Source organism: Humulus lupulus, chromosome 6, assembly GCF_963169125.1.
Source record: "Humulus lupulus chromosome 6, drHumLupu1.1, whole genome shotgun sequence".
Classification (NCBI taxonomy): Eukaryota; Viridiplantae; Streptophyta; class Magnoliopsida; order Rosales; family Cannabaceae; genus Humulus; species Humulus lupulus.
In genome coordinates, this window is record NC_084798.1 from 119999556 (window position 1) to 120008066 (window position 8511).

Consider the following 8511-nt stretch of genomic DNA (forward strand, 5'->3'; position numbering starts at 1 on the left):
TTAGCTTTTACCTCAAATATCCACAAGGGCAATTTTGTCCTTTGCTTAAAATCTTGCCATCCACAATTTACATTCTATAATTCCCGCTACTTCCAATATTCTCACACGGTTACCAGTAAATTCCCATTACCCACTATTTCCTGGTAATGTACTAAATTACTAGAATACACCTCGAACCGGGTATTTAAACCCCGTTGTGACTTTTTCGCTAACTTGCTCATCGGGACCGCCTCTCATCTAGTAACCCAAATATATCCACATAATAATGTGGTCTCAATCGCACAAGCACATATTCGCATTTATACCCCAAACGGGTCAAATTACTAATATACCCTTCTTATAAGAAACGGGCCCACATACACATATTTAATATCTTTAAAATACAAGCATACTTATATTATAATATAATTTACATAATAACTCAATTATTGCCTCTCGGCCCCCTAATCCAGGCACTAAGCCTTATTAGGAAATTTGGGATGCTACTCCTATCGTCACATGGCTAGAGGGGGCTGTACCCACTTTTGTGACTTTTGCAACTGTCACCTATTTGTTTGTACTAAGAGTCCTAGATGATTATTATGATCATTGGTTGGTGTATTATACTCAACATTGCGTTTCTATATTGGAGCTAAGAGTCCTGGATGATTATTATGATCATTGGTTGATGTGTTATACTCAACATTTAGTGGATCAGTTGCCTGCTGGAATATGGCTATATCTGCTAGGCGTGTGCCTTATAATTCGATGACATGTTATAACTGTTCATGAGCATATTAAGTTTTCTTGCTGGGCTTCGGCTCACGAGTGCTATGTGGTGTAGGTAAAGGCAAAAGAAAGCTGGACCATCCTTGAGTTGGAGAGCTTAGGTGATGAGGTGTACATATACAGCTACTCGACCACCATGACCGAGGTTTAAAGAGGAACTAGTGTTAAACCCTGTTTTGCCGCGTCGAACGGCCTGTTGTAAATATTTTCTTGTACTAGACTCTGAAATTATAATTTTTGGATCCCAACATATATATTATACGTTCTAATGAAACGTTACATCTTAACCAAAAATTTTAATCCCTAAACCGCTAATCGTACTTAGTACACGATTTTGTCCAAATGACTCGATTAGCGAGTTTAGCACTACTTAGAAGGCACACCGTAACGGTCCCTGGAGTTTAGGGCATTACAAAAATATTATGATTTAATAGTTTTATAATTTTAAAAAAACTTTATAAAATAATTCAGAGTATCTCTTTAATAATTTTTTAAAGGACGTGGGAGGTCGGTTGTGTGGTAAATGACTTATCATCTGACATGGTAGATCGATTGTGTGAGAAATGACTTAGTGTGTGACATGATAGGTCGGTTATGCTACAAATGACTTATGGCGTAAATTTTTCTTTTGTCATGCTGCATTATAGGTTGATTGTAGAAGAGACTTATCGTGTTACATTATAGGTCATTGGCTAATGGGCTGACTTGCCATGTAAAATTAGGGCATTGAAAATAAAATATATTTTTTTTAAGTATCCTGCGTCTTCATCTTCACTGTATACACCCCGTCCATTTATTTTTCTTCTTCTTCTTCATTCCGCCAGTGACCCAAAGGACCCTCCCTCCTCAACTCCAGTCACGACAGCAACTCTCCCTCCTCAACTCTGGTCGTGACAACAACCCTCGTCAACTTTGGCAGCAGCTCCTTCCGTCGTTCACTCGTTTCTCTCACTGCGTACTGGTTATTCTTTCAGGTCAGTCTCTTCATATATATTTATTCATATATGTATATGATATATAAATGGGAGTCGTGGGGAGTGTATATATTTATGTTGAATTTGGTAGCGATCTAGATGGTTTTGGTTCTCTGAGCGATTTAGTTTCTCACACTCAACCTCTCAATTGTTTCTCTCTCACACTTAGCCCTCTCGATCCGTTCAACCTTGCTGAACTTAGCCTCTGCAAGAACTCAGCCTCTGCAAGAGCTGCTCTCTTTCACACTTAGCCTCGGCAAGAACCAAGCGACCCCGCCGAAGCAAGAACCTAGTGATCATGCATCCAACTCTCAGTCTATTCCTTTTAATTTATGTGTTTGGGTTTCCTTTTAATTTATGAAATTTTTATTATTAGGTCTTTCAATTTATGTCTGGAAGGAAAATGGATTATAGAAATATGGTGGGTTTTGATTTCAGGTTCTTTTTGTTTGACTAAAAATATTTTTGAAAGGATTCTTGTCAATATTCTCTGTTGGAAAAAGTTTACTTTATATCCGAATGGTGATTATGATTGCAACTGCCTCTTCACTTTTACATCCGTAGACATCAGCACATCATGATTTTCTCTTTATATGCGTGACTTTTTTTTGTCGTCAGGGTTATCTTTTTAGTGGAGGAGAACAAGCATTCATTTGTTTTCCTTTACAAATGTTCTTGTGATATATATCTCCACCTATATATGTATGGGTATGTCGCTGAATAATTAATTTTCAATGGTTTTGTATCTGCTTATTTCCTCTACGTTGTAAAGTTAATTAATGATATCTTTTGCACAAATAAAAATTAATTACTGTTACTGATCTAAAACAAGTAGTGTATTGCTTATTAAATTTACTGGGCTTCTTTTGAAACTGGAATATTTGGAAAAGCTTGTTTGCCATTGATTCCATCTTCTCTGATTTGTTTTGGTATCTGCAGATGGTGGTGATGGGAAATCCTACGGGATGGATGGGGTGGTGGTAGTTGATGGATTTGGTCGTTCGCCTCAACTCTCTTTGCTCCTCGGCGCGTTTTGAACAAGTTTCAGCTGTCTGGTCTAATGATCTTTGTAGAAGTCCATAGTTTTGTAACTTTGAAGTCCAAGTATGAATGTTGGATACGATCTCCACTATCCTTTTTCCAATTATATGGAGATGAATTCCTTTCAGCACAACTTTGATACCACCACCACTCGCATTAGAAACCACTTTCAAGACATAAGTTTCAATAACGTCCTCCAATAATCATAAGATTCTTCTCTGAGTTTGGAAACCCAAAGGCGTACTGTCTTATTGCCATTTCTTAAATGAGCCTCTGCATCTTCCAATGAAGCACTCATAATCTCCAGCTTGATCTTTGCTTTGCTGACTTGGCCTTCGATTCCAGACAAGAATTTAGCTTCGTAAAGGATGAACTTTCAAAGACTCTTAGCCAAAAAAAAGTGTAACCTCTGCCATATCTTTTTATTCTTCTTTTTCAATAAGTGAATTTATTTTAACTTTGTTTCAAATTTTAAGGCCTGATCATTGTTTTAAAGCAATTTGTCATTTGCTTTTTTGATTATTTTAAAGTATTTCCACTAAATGACTTTAAATTATTTTAAAGAAAATTAAACTAGAATCGAAGTGATCATTTGTTTTGGTTTGGTTTGTTCAAATTAATGACCATTATTTTAAATTGACTGGTGGTCCTTAATTCGGTGGTCAAAAATAGCTTTGTGTTGTCTTAATGTATAGTGTGTACGTAATATTTTTAAATTTATTCACCCAGACTTGGGAATGATGGTTATTAAAAACATGTTTGATAAAAAAAAAATTACTCTTTCATTGGAGATATAGCTTGTAATCAAGTTTATGTGCAGAGGATATGATATCTCTTGTAAACTTTGTTGTTGAGATAGTGCAGTGAAGTCTGGTAGTACGTGTGCCAATTTTGGATGAACTTTGCATGCATGTAAAACTTGGTTGTGTTTTTATTAATTGATTTTGTTTTTGCTGAGTTTGTTTTGTGATCCTTTAAGTAAACATATTATAAGTATTTAATGGTTCTTATTGTGATCCTTTGCCATCCTTTTCGAATCCATGAAGATTTTTTATGTTATTTATTAACATTATTAGTCATTAAATTAGTGATTACTTATAGTATGTGATGCTAATATTTGTTTTGACACTAGACCATTCTACTTGTTTTTATCCCAATACCTAATGCCCCAATGACACAAGACAAGTCTCATCCTTCCCAAAGACTTCCTAGACAAAATGAAGTAGTGTCAAGTAAAGCTAGTGCTCCGATTGTAGCGTTCCAAATTTGCTAATTAGGCTTAGGGCCTTGATTAGTGTGCTTGGAGGGCAATAAGTGATTTATTATTATAATATGTGAATTTGTATGAATATGTGATTTGAGATGCATGTGTTAGGTGAATTAAATATGCATGTGGGCCCCGTTTGGCTATTAGGGGTATGTTTGTAATTTTAGCCCGCTGAGGGCATAAATATGATAATTGTGATACACTTGTGATATATCTGTGTTGCACGATCTAAGACAGTCCTAGGGAACCGTTAGCTAGAAAGTCACAACAAGGTCGAAAGCCCGACTCGGGGCGAGTCGAGGGGTATTTCAGGTATTAGACGTTTTATGGAGTTATCGGGTTATGGAAATAAATATTTGAAGATAGAATGTTTAGGAGGGAATATTGAGGAAATTTACCATTTTTCCCTCGGGGACGTTTTTGGTACCTCGAGCCTTGAGGTAACCTTAGAGACTAAGCGCAGGATGGTGACTTTTGAACCAGAAGGGGAGGTACCCTTTGTATTTGTGGGGACAGTTAATGGACTGCGAGTACCTATGATTTCAGCACTGAATGCTAGAGACCTGATGCAGGAAGGTAGCATAGGATTCCTTGCGAATGTTGTGGATACCTCTAGGGTTGTGTTGGTTGGATCGGGGGAGACCAGATTGGTATGTGAGTTTCCAGATTTATTTCCAGCAGATCTACCAGGGTTGTCACCACAGCGGGAGATTGAGTTTGTTATAGAGTTGGCGCCAAGGGTGGAGCCAGTATCTAGGACACCTTACAGAATGGCTCCGACGGAGTTGAAGGAGTTGAAGATTCAGTTGCAAGAGTTACTAGATTTGGGGTTCATCAGACCGAGTTTCTTGCCATGGGGTTCTCCAGTGTTGTTCGTCAAGAAGAAGGATGGATCTCTTAGGATGTGTACGAACTACAGGGAGCTGAACAAGTTAACCATTAAGAACAAGTATCCACTGGCTAGGATCGACGATTTGTTTGACCAGCTACAGGGAAGGACAGTGTTTTCTAAGATTGATCTCTGATCGGGTTACCACCAGTTAAGAATCAAAGAGGAGGACATACCAAAGACCGCTCTCCGGACGAAGTATGGACACTATGAATTCCTGGTTATGTCCATTGGATTAACCAATGCCCCAACAACTTTTATGGATATGATGAATAGGGTTTTCAAGGACTATCTGGATAAGTTTGTGATTGTATTCATCGATGACATTCTCGTGTACTCTTAGTCAAAGGCAGAGCATGAGCAGCATCTATGTTTGGTATTGCAACAGTTGAGGGAGTGTGCTGATGCAAGCTGGTAAGGTGATAAGTTACCCATCGAGACAGCTAAAGGAGTATGAGTAGAGATATCCCCTGCATGATTTGGAGTTGGGAGCGGTGGTATTCGCACTTAAGATTTGGAGACATTATCTATATGGTGAGAAGTACGAGATATACACCGACCATAAGAGTTTGAAGTACTTCTTTACTCAGAAGGATCTGAATATGCGCCAGAGACGGTGGCTGGAGTTGGTTAAGGATTATGATTGTGACATCCTATACCATCTTGGGAAGGCTAATGTAGTGGCTAATGCATTGAGTCGGAAAGGCCCAGGACAGTTGTTCAGTTCGAGACAGATATCTGATAAGCTAGCTGAGGAGATGACTAGAGTGGGTATAGAGTTGGTGGTTGGTCAGTTAGCCAACATCACTCTTCAGTCTACACTCCTTGAGAGAATCAAGGAGGCACAGGGGAAAGATTCCCAGTTAAGAGGTCACAGGGAGAACGTCTTAGTCAGAACGGCTAAGGACTTCTCTATCTCGGAGATGGGGTTACTGAAGTACAAGGGTCGAATCTGTGTTCCGATGGATTCTGATATCTTGCGAGAGATCTTAGATGAATCGCATACCACTCCCTATTCCTTACATCCAGGTACGACAAAGATGTACCAAGATTTGAGAGCTTTGTATTGGTGGTTGGGCATGAAGAGGGATGTGGTGGATTATGTGGCCAGGTGCTTAACTTGCCAGTAGGTCAAGGCTGAACATTAGTGGCCAGCAGGGTTGCTGCAGCCTCTAGGGATTTCAGAGTGGAAGTGGGAAGATATTACCATGGACTTCGTTGTTGGCTTGCCGAAGACCGTGGGACAGCATGACTCGGTGTGGGTGATTGTTGATAGGTATACCAAGTCCGCCCACTTTTTACTTGTCAAGACGACATATACTATGGAGCAATATGCTAAGTTATATGTGAAGGAAATTGTTCGACTTCATGGGGCTTCGAGGTTGATAGTATCTGACAGGGACCCCACCTTCACCTCCAAGTTTTGGGAGAGTCTGCAGAAGGCTATGGGCACGCATTTACGGTTTAGTACCGCTAATCATCCTCAGACAGATGGACAGTCTGAGAGGACGATTCAAATACTGGAGGACATGCTACGAGCCTGTGTGCTAGATTTTGGGGGATCTTGGAGTAAGTATTCCCCTTTGATTTAGTTATCATACAATAATAGTTATCAGGTGACTATCGGAGTGGCTCCGTATGAGATGCTTTATGGGAGGAAGTGCAGGTCGCCTATCCATTGGGATGAGATGGGGGAGAGGAGTTATTTGGGTCCTGAAATGGTTCAGAGGACCAATGAGGCGATTGAGAAGATTAGAGCTCAAATGCTCGCCTGCCAGAGTCTCCAGAAGAGTTACTCGGACTTGAGACGCAGAAGCGTAGAGTTTCAGGTCAGTGGCCATGTGTTTCTTAGGGTTTCACCTTTGAGGGGAGTGAAACAGTTTGGTGTTCGGGGCAAGCTGAGCCCTAGATATGTTGGCCCCTTCGAGATTCTGGAACAGGTTGGAGAGGTAGCTTACAAGTTGGCGATGCCTCCAGCCTTATCAGGGGTTCATAATGTTTTTCACGTATCCATGCTCCGGAAGTATGTATCAGATTCGACGCATGTCCTGAGTTATGAGAATTTGGAGCTGGACCAGGATTTTTCTTATGAGGAGAAGTCGGTTCAGATTCTTTACTGAAAGGACAAAGTCTTGTGGAGCAAGACCATCGCCTTGGTGAAAGTGCTTTGGAGGAACAACAAGGTTGAGAAGGCGACGTGGGAACTTGAATTAGAAATGCGAGAGCAGTATCCCGAGTTTTTTCAGGTAATTTCGAGGACGAAATTCCTGTAAGGAGGGGATAGTTGTAGCGTCCAAATTTGCTAATTAGGCTTAGGGCCTTAGTGTGCCTGGAGGGAAATAAGTGATTTATTATTATAATATGTGAATTTGTATGAATATGTGATTAGCGATGCATGTTTAGGTGAATTAAATATGCATGTGTGCCCCATTTGGTTATTAGGGACATGTTTGTAATTTTAGCCCGTTGAGGGCATAAATGTAATAATTGTAATGCACTTATGATATATCTGTGTTGCATGATCTGTGATAATCCTAGGGAGCCGTTAGCTAGAAAGTCACAATAGGGTCAAAAACCCGACTCGGGGCGAGTCGAGGGGTATTTCGGGTATTAGACGTTTTATGGGGTTATCGGGTTATGGAAATAAATATTTGGAGATATATTTGAAGATAGAATGCTTAGGAGGGAATATTGAGGAAATTTACCATTTTTCCTTCGGGGATGTTTTTGGTATCCCGAGCCTTGAGGTAACCTTAAAGACTAAGTTAAACAAAACAAAACCAAAGAAATACTCAGAAACTTGGAGAAATCGACCCAAAACATTCTCTTTCTCTCTCATTTTTCTCTCTAAGCCAAACCAAGGGAAAAGCTAGGAATTAAGCAAGGATTTGAGCTCTTGACTTGGGGATTAACTCAGCATCACTTTGAGGATTCAAACAGAGGCTAAGGTAAGCATCAACTGTGATTTTAGCTAGTTAATTCAGTGGTTATTGACTGGTTTTCTTAGTTCTTTTGAGGTATTGAAGTTGAAGATTGAATTTTGGGTTTGATAAGTTTTAAAGCTAGAGTTTGTTAGGTTTTGCTGTTGGAATCATAGTGGAACTTCTGAGATGATTAAATTAAGTTGTTAGACTGATTTTCGGGATATTTGGCTTGGTTTTGGTAGAGAAAATGGTGGGTTTTTCTTGGTTCGAAGGGTCAGGCCGCGACATTGTTCTTGCTAAGCCGTGGAAAGAATAAGGTTTCTTTTGAAAAAAAATCAAAGAAAAGAGGTAATTTTTTGTAAGATGATAAAATACATTTACAAAACACTCCCAAAGAATATAAAATAACAAAAAACTTCACAAAATGAAAATCAAACAGAAATACTAAACAAACCTTTTGAACTTTTTTCCTCCAAAATCCTCATGAGTATTTTGATCATCATTTTTTATTTTCTCTCTTCAATTACATACAGACTAACCTATTCATTAGCGATTTTGATTTCACCGGGTTTTTTGAAAATGACTTTCTTACCCATTGGAGAAGAAGAAATAGACCGAGTAATAGACATATGAAATTTGAAAAATTAA

General features: G+C 39.2%; 1 long non-coding RNA gene across 1 annotated transcript; it reads left to right on the plus strand.

Annotated features, from left to right (window-relative positions):
* The first annotated feature begins 2063 nt into the window (after positions 1 to 2063).
* LOC133784176 (uncharacterized) lies at positions 2064 to 3282 on the plus strand. The gene is made up of 2 exons (XR_009871180.1): positions 2064 to 2264; positions 2361 to 3282. It is a non-coding gene; the product is annotated as an uncharacterized LOC133784176 (long non-coding RNA).
* The last annotated feature ends 5229 nt before the right edge of the window (positions 3283 to 8511 follow it).